Source organism: Lathyrus oleraceus, chromosome 5 (assembly GCF_024323335.1).
Source record: "Lathyrus oleraceus cultivar Zhongwan6 chromosome 5, CAAS_Psat_ZW6_1.0, whole genome shotgun sequence".
In the NCBI taxonomy this organism is placed as follows: domain Eukaryota; kingdom Viridiplantae; phylum Streptophyta; class Magnoliopsida; order Fabales; family Fabaceae; genus Lathyrus; species Lathyrus oleraceus.
The window spans coordinates 248,230,626-248,244,192 of record NC_066583.1 but is presented as its reverse complement, the minus strand read 5'-3'; the positions used below and the strand labels follow the sequence as shown (position 1 = coordinate 248,244,192).

Sequence of the window (13,567 nt, the reverse complement as noted above, 5' to 3'; positions counted from 1 at the left end):
TGTAGTTGATTCCTCGTTATGTACCAATGAGAGGCACATGAGAGAATTCACCACAACTATCAATAATATCCAAGCTACTCAATAAAGAATCATACCAAACAATATCATCATTAGTGAGGGATATAAGTCTCTGAGACCACCGTAGACATTGTTTGTTCTCCACAAAAGCAAGCGTCTGAGGCAAGTGCAAAATAAACCACTTGTACAGAAGAGGAAAACAACACACAATAGTTCCACCACCTTTATAATTCCTTAGATGCAAAGAGAAATACATATCACCCAACATAGTAGGCACGGGATTCCCAATCAAGAAGATTCTAATGGCATTAACATCAACAAATCCGTCAATGTTAGGGAACAAAGCTAAACCATAGATGAGCAACACAAAGATAGCTTCAAAAGCATCCACACTACCGGCTTGAGAAAAAGTAGTAGCTTTTCCAATGAGGAACTCGGAAGTTAACCCAAACAATCCTCCTTTCTTCACCCAATGAGCCTCAATCTCAGACTTCTTCAGATGAAGAGCTTCAGCTATAAGATGAGATCTGGGAATCTCCTTCAATCGACTAAAGGGCACTTTGTTAGAAACATGTATTCCCAAGAGATGGGCATACTCCTCCAACGTAAGCATAAGCTGATAATCTGGAAAAGTGAAGCAACGGTAGAGAGGATCATATAACTGAACCAAAACACTCAAGAGTCCTTCCACTACATCAACAGACAATACAGATAGAAGCTTCGCATGACGTTGCTTGAAGTCCAAGAGATCTAATACAAAAGATGATAGCTTCCTTAGCTCTTTCAAATCAGAACATCTGAAACTTTACTTCTTAGTGTTCCTTCATCCATAATCCATGGTCTGAAAATATTTGCAAATAAAACCTCAGTTCCTTGAAGTTATTTTTCGTGTGATGAATGTTATGATGCACATGAATGCATGAATGTAACAATCACAAGTAAGGGATCACACACAAGGCAAGAAAACAAAGGTCAAGGGATGAATCATTATCAAGATCAATCATCCATTTTGGTGGATTATGGTTTTCACCTTATCAACACCCAAGTTCCATTGATATTGACAAGACTTGATTGGATCAACCAAGAATAAGGGTTTATTGTGAGTCATGAGCATGGAGTCAGGTTAAGAACCATCCCAAAGGAGTGTTCTAAGGATAAAAACTTGTAGATCATGTTCTAAAACGTTCCCAGAGTCTTAATTCCATCTATCAAATATTACTGGTTAGGATGACTGACTCATCAATCCATAATATTCTCAAGAGAAACTCGTCTGATGTAGTATCGCGTAATAACTGTTATCAAGTCTACACTTGAACAGTATTCGCACTACGTCTTAAATATACCAAGTTGGGTTAAATGTTATACGATCCTTAGCTTCTCGGACCCCAAATCAGAGAAAGTAACGCCTAACCACAAATAACTTGTGTGACATCAATAACTCCAAAAGGATCTCGACTAAGTATACGGATCTCAAACTAACTTGTTAAGGACTACTCCACACAAATCGAACATGACTATACCATCCTCCTATCTTAATTGCACTCAAGTTCGGGTTAGAACTTATCTCACCACTCAGAGATCACCAAGCACAACAAGCAGATTATATCACACATAGTCGTGTACACCTACGTTTTGCGTTGGGTGTCACGAGAACCACACCCAGACTAGATTCACTTGGAAGTACTTTTGTCCTGTGAGTATTCACTACGGCAGGGTATTTTCATTTTGAGTCGATGACTCTGGGAGACCTTCTAGGGACCACCTTGGAGCATAGTCCACACCTGTGAGGGGGATATGGGATTTTTCTGCAGGAAACCATAGCCTCTACATACCTGATCGCTGTGATTCGCAAGTGCACGAATAACGTCAAAGTAATATAAAAGAATATCGATCCCACAGAGACCAATCGTCAATCTATCGGTTACTATCGTTACGGTGTTTATCTAAGGCGGTATAAAAGAGACATTGGGTTTGCAAAATAATGGTAAATAATAAATGCAGGTAAAGACGGGTTGAATGTAATTCACGTCAGTTAAGTGATGTTTCGATTGTCTAAATAGAACTACTTATGAGGCAATATTTCTAATCTTGAAAAGAATCCATTTAACAAGAACTGTCGCTTTCGCGTATTTAGAACCGAGTTTACCCTTAAATTAAGGCCTTTTATTGTCACTTATAAAAGGTGCGCATAACGCTAAAGTAGTAAACCTATTTTTAAGAAATGAGACTCGTAAACTTAGTTGAAAAGTGATTTTGATTTGGAAAGTTTACACAAGGAGTTTACTGATTTTAAACCTATCAACGCGTCCGAAAACAGTTTCAAAAATAGTTTTTCCTTAAAGTGATAAAGATTCCTAGTTACTACGCCAGGGTGCTTTTGCACTCCTCGAATAATTAAAACTAACCAAGTTTGTTTTAGAAAACTCAAGTTAAAAATCAAAACAGCCTTTAAAGTATTTCTACAGATTTCAATATGTGAAACATTACTTTAACCGCAATCCTTACATTCTAACCTTTAAAAGATTTAGCCAGACATGGTAACACAAACAAACATAACGGTGTTAATCATGATGAAAAGTTTGTTTTAGAATGTGAGGCGTAGAAAGCGAGTAAAGTGCGTAAAATAAATAAAATAAAAGCGAGTGCGAGAAATAAATAAAGTAAAGCGAGTGCGGAAAATAAATAAAATAAAGCGAGTGCGGAAAATAAATAAAATAAAGCGAGTGCGGAAAATAAATAAAGTAAAAGCGATGCGGAAAATAAATAAAGTAAAAGCGATGCGGGAAATAAATAAAGTAAAAGTGATGCGGAAAATAAATAAAGTAAAAGCGATGTGGAAAATACATAAATAAAGCGATAAATAAGAACCTGCTCCAAACGGAGGCTTCGATTCTGGTACAAAAATAAACCTTCGACTCCTGAAGCTAAAGACGACAACAACTCGAAGTGACCCAACTCAATCTCACAAAGGTGTGATAACCCCCCAATGTGATGGATTATCGCTATTACAAGTGATAACTATATGCTTAGTGTTGTAAAACTAAGTTGGATGATAGAAAACGAAATGAAATGAGCTATTTATAGAGATTCTCAGCAATTTGTAAAGACCATGGTGCCCTCCAACTTCCCCTTAGTGGGACTCAGTGGGAACGTGATATCCAAAGGTGGCGCCCGCCATCCCTTCATGGCGCCCGCCATGTGTGTAAATGGGGTGGATCATGGGAACGTGGCGGTTACCTCCTAGTTGAGGGCTGATGACTCATGGCTTCCCCTATAGCGGCCGCCATGTGCAACGCCATGTGTGTAATTTCGCCGAAAAACCCTAATTTTAGGTCTTTTTGCTTCGTTTCTTCCAAAAGAGTTCGAAAGTGCTAAATATCTGAAAACAAGAGAAAAGAAAGCATAATACAAATAAAATTATAATAAAGTCCTAATAAACATGTGAAATCCGAGTCAAAAACATGGTGTAATTCGGTGTGATCAAATTCTCCCACACTTAAACCTTTGCTTGTCCTCAAGCAAAACTCTTTATAGTTTATGCAAGAAAATTATTATCAACTAGAGTTAATTTGAGGCAAAAAGACTTACGAGTTCATTAAAGGAATGTATCGATAGGTACTAACGAATCGAACTAAGGGTATTGTAGTGACACTTCCCGCAATTGTGGTCGTAGGCTTCGTTCCTATACAAATCAATCCACATTACCCTACCATACCTAAGCCTTCTTTTTGTTTTCCTAAAGTCCTTTTCATTCAAGTGCAATCACGTTAAGCCCGTTATCTGTACATACTCATAGTAAAGTGACAGGTTAGTGATTATGATCTTAAGCATGGGGCTTTGGTACATAAGTTGGTGTAGCCCTTTTATTTAACCTAATTTGCAGTCATGGGGGATTGGATTGTGATCCACCCTACCAAGTTCAGCACCAGATACCTCTGAACCAACAAACAAATAGGCTTATTATTATTTACTTTTTTATTTTTCTCCTGCATGTTCCGCATATGTTTTTATTTTGCCAGGTTAAATGACCGTGTGAGAGTCACCTAGCCCGAATTTTCATGCGGTTTGGGAACAAAGCAGGGATTTTTGTGATCATTCACTTATTTTCATCGGTCCCCTACGTAGAGCATGCTTAAGCCGGAGCTGACTGCTAGGATAAACTACTTAAGGACTTATTTGGAACAAAAACTGGGGCTACAGCATATGGGGTATCGGGATCGACTCTTATAATCATGAAGCCTAAGGTGTTAAGACAATACCGATTTTTGAAAAATAGTTTTCCCAAGTCTTTTACATCCTATTAGAAACCTGTCTTATAGCCTGAATGTTCAAGATGTACTGTTTTCTTGGCTAAAAAATTTTGGTAAGGTTAAAGAAATGGGGGAAATAAGGATACACACACACAGATGACTCGTCAGACACATGTTATTTTATTGAAAGGGAAAAACATACTAAAAATAAAATAAACAAAACATACTAAAAATAAAGGAAAACGGTAAAAAGCGATAAAAGTAAAGAAAAGCGATAAAAAGCAATAAAAATAAAGGAGAAATGAAAAGCGATGAGATCTCCTCCCACACTTAAACTGAACATCGTCCTCAATGTTTCGATATGAGATAGGGTAGGAGTAACCTGGAAGAGAGAGAGAGAGAGAGAGAGAGAGAGAGAGAGAGAGAGAGCTAGGGGTGAGCACCGGTACCGTCACCGTCACCTCCCTGGTCAGGATGCCTGGGTCGACGACGTCTGGATCAAGTACTAAGTCTTTCATGCAGCTGCTGAGAGCGACCTAGGAGAGATCCTTGGGTGGCCTCGATGAGAGCGAAGTGACGCTCATTAGACTGTCTCATGCGTTGCTGCTTATTAGTGATTGCAAGCAAAGACTCAGCGACAGTCTGATGTGCTCACTCACTACGTTGCTGGGAAGCTACCATAAAACTCATATTATCTGATAGTTATTGGTTTATGGTGTTCAGGAGAGTGTCACGCCTTTCCTCACGAGCCAGGTGCTCGCGCCACAACTCCTCGGTGATGTAGAAACCGGGAGTGGTACCTGCAAAAGGGTTAGAGGAAGAAGGTGCAGTATGTACAGGTGATGTAGCAGGAATATCATGAGTCGGTGACTGGTCGCGCCGGTCATACTCATCATCGGTCCCCTGCCCTTCGTCCATAAGAATGTTAAGTGGCAAAGGTCCGGTAAAGGGCGGAGCATCAAGATCGTATGTCCAATTCCTCGCACGTCGCACATCCTTACGCTGAGAGCAAGGTAGGACAACACTAGGTACAGCTGCACCATGTATCATGAGGTAGAAACCACCTTCTCGCCACACCTTGCATAATTTCATATCTTTCAAAAACTTCAAGTTAATGGTGCGGCGAGGGAGTGGTTCCAAGGTGGCCAACTCAGTGTGTAGATTCAACGCTCTAGTAATGGAGGAAATCAAACCACCGAAAGAGATGGTTCCTCCTTTCTTAAGGATGTCAGACATATGGGCCAACATGAAAGGAACAGGATTGATCCTGCGATCAGTGAGGCAACCCTGTAAAAATAGTAATTCTCGGGCATTTACTTTGTTAGAATTTTCTCGGCTAAATATAGTACATGCTAAAAGGTATCTAAAAATACGTATGGTCGGGTTATAGATATTAGAAGCCAAAATTCCTTCAAAGGAAGTGACATTCACATTAGATAATCGGTTCCAAAAAGTAAATGCCTCGAGTGCCCATTCAGCATCTAAGGGCGTCTCAGAAATAGCACCATCACCATAAGACATTCTGAGCAAACCCGCTAAAGCATCGGTAGTGTACTCGTATTCTACATTAAACATTCTAAAATAAACGGTACCTACCGTGCTAGCAGTGCCAGGATAGACAGTGTAAATTAGGGAACTTAAAAATTCCCTAGTGAGCCTATCGTAGGTGGGCACTTTACTAGCAAAAATATCGTGTAATCCTAAATTATCTAGCATGTGGAATACACTTTGATATGTGCCTAAAGTGTACAAATAGTCTTCGTCGACATACCTGGTAGCGAGGATCTCCCGAGTTTGCAATCTTTGCAAAATCTTGTTTTGTCGCTCACCGGGCTTTCCTCCACGAAGAGTGATGTTGTTAAACTTCATTCCGGCCATTAATGGAGGTTGTAGAGAAAAATGAGTAATTATAGAAAAGAAAGGAGAAAATGGAATTTAATGGATTTTTGGTGGAGAGTTGGAGAAGTGAAGATGGAGAATTGTGATGGCTTGTAGTGAAAATGAGAAGCTTGGAAATTTTTATGAATTTGGTGGAGTTTGGAGAAGAAGAGAATATGTTTGGAGAGGTTGAAGAAGGTATAAATAGTGAAAAAGGTAAATCTGACTGTTACGTCATGGCGCCCGCCATGGAACTTATGGCACCCGCCATGTCTTCGGATATGGTTTGGGTCGGCTGTGCTCTTTGCTTCTTGGGCCTCAATTCTCTCGTCTTCATTTTTGCAATGGGGGGTGTATATAGGTAACCACGAATGCTGTTTTTTTTTTTTTAAGCTTGATAAAATAAAATAAAATAAAACAAAATAAAGTAAAACAAAACAAAATAAAATAGTAAAGTAAAACAAAATAACACAAAATAAAATAATGGACATAAAAAACATAATAATTAATATAATGCATATATATATATATATATATATATATATATATATATATATATATATATATATTATATATATATATATATATATATATATATATGTGTGTGTGTGTGTGTGTGTGTGTGTGTGTGTGTGTGTGTGTGGTGTGTGTGTGTGTGTGTGTGTGTGTGTGTGTGTGTGTGTGTGTGTGGTGTGTGTGTGTGTGTGTGTGTGTGGTGTGTGTGTGTGTGTGTGTGTGTGTGTGTGGTGTGTGTGTGTGTGTGTGTGTGTGTGTGTGTGTGTGTGTGAAGAGTCAATAATAATTCATGAGTCCAGAGATCTTAGGAAATAAAGCAAGCATAATGTCATAGGAAACGATAAAAATAGGCATGAATAATAAGTACGGAAAAATAGGGAAACTCAAACGGTATTTCTCGGTCCACGATGACATCAACGCTCGAGATATAGTGGAGTCTCCTCGACTTCGTAGCCTCGAATCTCCGTGATCTGGCGTCGGAGATCGGCGATCTCATCATGCAGCATATCAGTCTCGGTGTCGTGTGAGGCAACTGCTACCTCGACCTACAGGGCAACATCAACAAGCTCCTAGCGAAGCTCGGCTATCTCCATGCGAAGCTTAACCAATTCGGATTGCATGCTCGAAGTCTGGAGATTAGGATTGTTGGTACGGACTTTAATTCTGATCGATGCAATCTTCGACGCATCTACAGTCTCTCCCTGCCCTTCTATGGCGTAGACCCAGTTGGCCTGATCAATAACACAAGTCATCTAAGGGTCAGGTAAAGTGAAGTAGTGAATGGTCTCACCTTCAATTAACAGTCTGTATTGATCCGGATGGAAAGAGGATCTCCTCATCAGACCACGGTCTAGACAGAAATCAACATCCATCAAGGTGTAGCTGCAATAAGGTGTCAGGTGAGAAAGTCTCCTATCGAGTCCCAGGGCTGAGGCTATGTGAGTCACAGTGCTTCTGACATGTATGGGGCTCGCAGCAGAGCGAGCATTAAGGTATAGGCTCTCGATCAAGAAAGCTCCACAGTCTACCGGGCGTGACTGAGTGGTACAGTACATGAAGAAGATCTCTTCAGCACTCACATGCGCATCAGGGTCACTCTTCCCTAGGAAGGTGTGGGCAATGATCATCTGGAAGTATCGGAAAGCAGGGTTGTGAATCTTGTTGGAGATCTGGGTTGAAGGGTCAAGACTACCTCCACACGTGATATCGCTTCAAAACTTCTCGACGTCTCGGCTCAGAAAGTAGCTCATGAAGATCTCGGACGAAGCATCATAGGCAGTCTGGAAACCAACCAAGTCGCCGAAACGCTCGTGGTTGAAGGTGTATTCTGCCCCAAACACCTGAAGTTAATGTATCCTCCATCACTAGCGTGACCAACATAAGGCTCGTAGACAAGCGAGCTCAGGAACTCCAAGGCCAGGTTCCTGTAAGTCACGTGCATAGCATCTGTATATTCATCCCATTGTAACTGATTGCATAAGTGCCTGACACTAGGCTCAATGTCCAATGCCTTCATGCAGCTCGAGTCGGGATATCTAGTAGGCAGCATCGGGTACTGTGAAAGCATGGCGTAGCGCTGCTCTTGAACTGGGTCACGGAAGATTACTGGCATGGTGTCGATATTCTCCATTCCTGAAAAGTTAGATTAGAAACAGAGGACACCTGAAATCACAAATATTATAACTGTTAGTCTCCACGTAGATATACATACATATAAAACAAATAAATATAAATTGAAAATATTAAAAGTAAAGGAAAAGAAGTCATGGGTTGCCTCCCATGCAGTGCTTGTTTAACGTCGTTAGCTTGACGATTCGGACTTTATATGTTAGAGGTAGGAACTGGAGGGTCGGTCAGAGTTTGGTCATGACATTCTGTGGGTATGTCACCTCTTGGTATTGCTTCAATCTTTGTCCATTTACCACGAATGGATTACAGGAGTTGTTCCAGATTTCAACTGCTCCAGATATCAGGATTTTGGACACCTAAAAGGGGCATGTCCATCTCGAACGCAGCTTGCCTGGAAAAAGACGTAATCTCGAATTGAAGAGAAGAACAGAGACTCCTATATTAAATTCCTTTTTCATAATCCTCTTGTCGTGCCAAGCTTTGGTTCTCTCCTTGTATATAACGTCATTCTCGTAAGCGTTCTGGCGAAGTTCCTCCAATTTGTGAATATCAAGGATTCGCTTCTTTCCAGATGCTAGGTAATCCAAATTTAGGGTCTTAATGGCCCAATATGCCTTGTGCTTGAGTTCAAAAGGTAAGTGGCATGACTTCCCGTAGACCAACTGGTACGGTGTAGTTCCAATGGGGGTCTTGTAAGCAGTTTTGTAAGCCCACAACGCTTCTGTTAGCTTTTCAGACCAATCTTTTCTAGATATTGATAGAGTTTTCTCCAAGATCTGCTTAATCTCTCTGTTGGATACTTCCACTTGACCATTAGTCTAGGGGTGGTATGGTGTTGCTACTCTGTGTTTCCTTAGGAGCTTATTAAATATTCTAGATATAAAATGCGATCCACCATCGCTTATGACAAGTTGTGGAACTCCAAATCTGGGAAAGATATTGTTCTTGAACATCTTGATGACTACTCTTGTGTCGTTGGTGGGTGCGGCTATAGCTTCTATCCAATTGGACACATAGTCAACTGCTACCAAAATGTACTTGTTTCCCAATGAAGATGGAAAAGGTCCCATGAAATCTATACCCCAAACGTCAAATAGTTCTACTTTTTGGATGTTCTTCAAAGGCATTTCACCATGTTTTAAGATGTTTCCAGTGCGCTGGCACCGGTCACATCGGACAATATAAGCATGGACATCACGCCATAATATCGGCAAATAAAGACCAGCTTGAAGGATCTTAGTGTATGTCTTGGATATGCTTGAATGTCCACCATAGGGTGAAGAATGACAATTCTCTATGATGTTTCTGACTTCTTCTTCCGGGACGCAACGTCGAAATATGTTATCAGTTCCTCTTTTGAAAAGGAGTGGTTCGTCCCAATAGAAGTGTCTTATATCTTTAAAGAACTTCTTCTTCTGTTGATAGTTGAGGTAAGGTGGTATGATATCAGTGGCTAGATAGTTCACAAAATCAGCGTACCATGGTACTTCGCTAATTTCTGAAATCGTCCCAAGGTTGTCTCTATCAGGTTCAAGGGGAGTGGTGTCTATCTTAGCTACTAGTCTGTCATAGGTGAAGTCATCATTTATAGGTAAATGATCTGGCTTTAAATGCTCTAATCTAGAAAGATGGTCAGCAACTACGTTTTCTGTTCCTTTTTTGTCTCTAATGTCTAAATCGAATTCTTGTAGCAAAAGGATCCACCTGAGTAATCTAGGTTTCACATCCTTTTTGCTCAGAAGGTAACGGATAGTTGCATGGTCTGTATAGACTATAATCTTAGATCCTACCAGATAAGACCTAAATTTCTCGATTGCGAAAACTACAGCTAGGAGCTCCTTCTCTATTGTTGTATAATTTAATTGAGCGGTATCTAGGGTCCTACTAGCGTAATATATTACATGTAGTTTCTTATCTTTTCTTTGCCCTAAAATAGCTCCTATAGCGAAATCGCTAGCATCACACATTATTTCGAAGGGTTTAGTCCAATCCAGGGTTTGTAGAATGAGTGATGAGATCAATGCTTGTTTTAACTGATTAAAGGCTTTGATGCATTTTTCATCGAAAATAAATTCGATGTCTTTCATCAGAAAGCCGGTCAGGGGTTTTGTTATTTTAGAGAAGTCTTTTATAAAACGTCGATAGAAACCGGCGTGTAAAAGGAAACTACGGATCTCTCTAACTGTCTTAGGAGGTTTAAGGTTTTCTATAACTTCTATTTATGCTTTATCGACCTCAATGCCTCTTTCGGATATTATATGTCCTAACACTATGCCTTCTTTGACCATAAAGTGGCATTTCTCCCAGTTTAACACTAGGTTCACTTCTACGCATCTCTCTAGGATTTTCTCAAGGTTTATAAGGCAGTCTTCAAAATCTAATCCACACACCGAGAAGTCGTCCATGAATACTTCCATGATTCCGTTGAGATAATCTATGAAGATTGACATCATACAACATTGGAAAGTAGTTGGCGCATTATAGAGTCCAAACAGCATTCGTCTGTAAGCAAACGTTCCGTAGGGACATGTAAAGGTTATTTTCTCTTGATCCTCGGAGTGAATGGGTATTTGGAAAAATCCAGAGTATCCATCAAGATAAAAAAAGTAAGAGTGTCTAGAAAGACGCTCAAGAATTTGATCTATGAATTCCTAGTTTCCTTATTGAGCTTCCTATAATCTATGCACATACGCCATCCGCCGTCTATGCGTTTAGCGACATGCTCTCCCTTTTCGTTCTTCACAACTGTGATGCCTCCCTTCTTGGGTACCACATGTATAGGACTTACCCACTTACTATCAGAGATCTGATAGATTATACCGGCTTCCAGTAGTTTAAGGACTTCCTTCTTTACTACCTCGCGCATCACAGGATTTATTCTTCTCTGATGTTCTCTGGAAGGTTTTGAATCTTCCTCTAGTGATATCCTGTGCATACACACGGATGGGCTAATACCTTTTAAATCAGAGATGTTGTACCCTAAGGCAGAGGGGTATCTTCTTAAAAAGTTCAAGAGTCGATTCGTCTCGTCTTGGTTTAACGTGGCACTAAGTATTACTGGGCAGTTCATTTCTTCATCCAGGAACTCATATCTTAGGTTCTTGGGTAGTTCCTTAAGTTCTTGGGCTGGTTTTTGAGAATTAGGTGAAGGGTCTGGAGTAAGATCCAAACATTCGTGAGGTTCCGTTTCCTCTAACTCGTCATCCTTTTCATTCGGGTTTGAAAATGGTTCAATCTTAGGTTCTCCCTGATCAAATTCTCTTATGCACTCATCTATGATATCGATCGCATAACATGCGTCTCCTAGAATTGGTGCCATCAGGGATTTTGAAAGAATGAACTCGATGTTTTCGTCCCCTACTTCGAAGGTTAATTTCCCTCTTTTGACATCTATTATAGCTCCGGTTGTTGATAAGAATGGTCTACCTAAAAGGATAGGGATATCTTCGTCTTCTTTTATATCCATGACCACAAAGTTTGTTGGAATATAAAGTTGACCAATCCTAACTGGGATGTCTTCTAAAATGCCTACGGGATACTTAACAGACCTATCGGCTAATTGAAGGGACATCTTAGTTGATTGTAACTCTCCTAAGTTTAGCCTCTTACATACAGCTAAGGGCATTAAACTTACACTAGCACCTAAGTCTAGGAAAGCTTTGTCGATCACATGGTTTCCTAAAATGCAAGGTATAGAAAAACTGTCAGGGTCTTTCTCCTTTTTGGCAAGTTTATCCTTAGAAATAAAGTTGCATTCCAAGGGTTTTGGATCGTCGAGCCTACGCTTATTAGTTAAGATGTCTTTGAGAAATTTGGCGTAAGACGAAATTTGGGTGATAGCTTCGGTGAAAGGAATCTCTACATGAAGCTTTTCTATCACTTTTATAAATTTTTGATATTGGTTGTAGACTTTGGTTTGTTTAAGTCTTTGCGGATACGGGATTGGTGGTTTGTACGGGGGCGGTGGTTTGTAAGTTTTATCCTTGGCTTCACCTTCTTGGTTGGTTTGTGTCTCGGATTTCTCTGGTTCCTCTTCTTGGTTGTTAGAAGTTTTGGACTCGCTTATTGCTGGGTTCTGAGGCCCTTCATAAGCGGTCCCACTTCGTAACGAGATAGCGCTAGCTTTCCCTTGAGGGTTTAGTTGAGGTTGTCCAGGAAATTGGCCTCCAGGTGTAGTTTGTGGGGCTTGGTTTTGTGCTACCTGTGAGATCTGGGTTTCAAGCATCTTGTTGTGAGTGATTATCTGATCAACCTTGGTTCCTAATTGCGTTATAAGTTCGTTTACGTAAATATTTTGGTTTAGAAATTCTTTATTTTGCTGAGTCTGGCCCGATATAAAGCTTTCCATGATCTTCTGAAGGTTAGACTTCTGGGGCACAACTTGCATAGGGTGATTTGGTTTTTGGGCTTGATAACCTTGCGGTCTCTGAAGTGCATTATTTTGGATAGGGTTTTGGTTTCTATAAGAGAAATTTGGATGATTCTTCCATCCAGGGTTGTAAGTGTTTGAAAACGGGTTACCTTGGGCGTAATTCACTTGGTCGGTATTTAGTTCGTTTAAAAGGTTACACTCTGCCAATTCGTGTCCTTTAGATCCACAGAGTTCGCACTCTGTGTGGACTACTGCTACGGTGTTAGTGTTTGTAGACATATGTTCGATCCTAAGGGATAAAGCGTCCATTTTCGCCTTCATCATGTCTAGAGAGCTTACCTCATGCAATCCACCTTGGGTCTCCTTTTTCTCTATTGATGCTCGTTCAGTTCCCCATTGATAATGGTTTTGGGCCATATCCTCAATTAGGTCACAAGCTTCTGGATAAGGTTTGTTCATCAGTGCATCACCTGCTGCAGCGTCGATGCTCATCTTGGTATTATAATGGAGTCCATTGTAGAAGGTATGAATGATCAGCCATTGTTCTAGGCCATGGTGTGGACAGACTCTTAATATCTCTTTATATCTCTCCGAAGCTTTGAAAAGCGATTCTCCTTGGTTTTGAGCAAATCTAGTTATTTGGTTTCGAAGAACAGCAGTCTTACTAGGGGGGAAATATCTAGCAAGGAATACTCTCCTAAGGTCTTCCCAGGTAGTTATTGAATTAGCTGGAAATGAATCTAGCCATGAACGTGCTTTATCCCTGAGGGAGAAAAGAAATAATCTTAAACGGATCGCATCAGGTGAAGCGCTATTAGATTTAAAGGTGTCGGCTAGTTGGATAAAAACTTTTAAATGTTGATTCGGGTTCTCGGTAGCGAGACCCGCGTATTGGTTCTGTTGC

The 13,567-nt window shown here is 40.3% G+C and overlaps 1 non-coding gene across 1 annotated transcript; it reads left to right on the top strand.

Moving 5' to 3' along the window:
• Positions 1-13,210: 13,210 nt before the first annotated feature.
• On the top strand, positions 13,211-13,317 carry LOC127089598 (small nucleolar RNA R71). Its single transcript, XR_007791173.1, has one exon. It is a non-coding gene; the product is annotated as a small nucleolar RNA R71 (small nucleolar RNA).
• Positions 13,318-13,567: the final 250 nt, after the last annotated feature.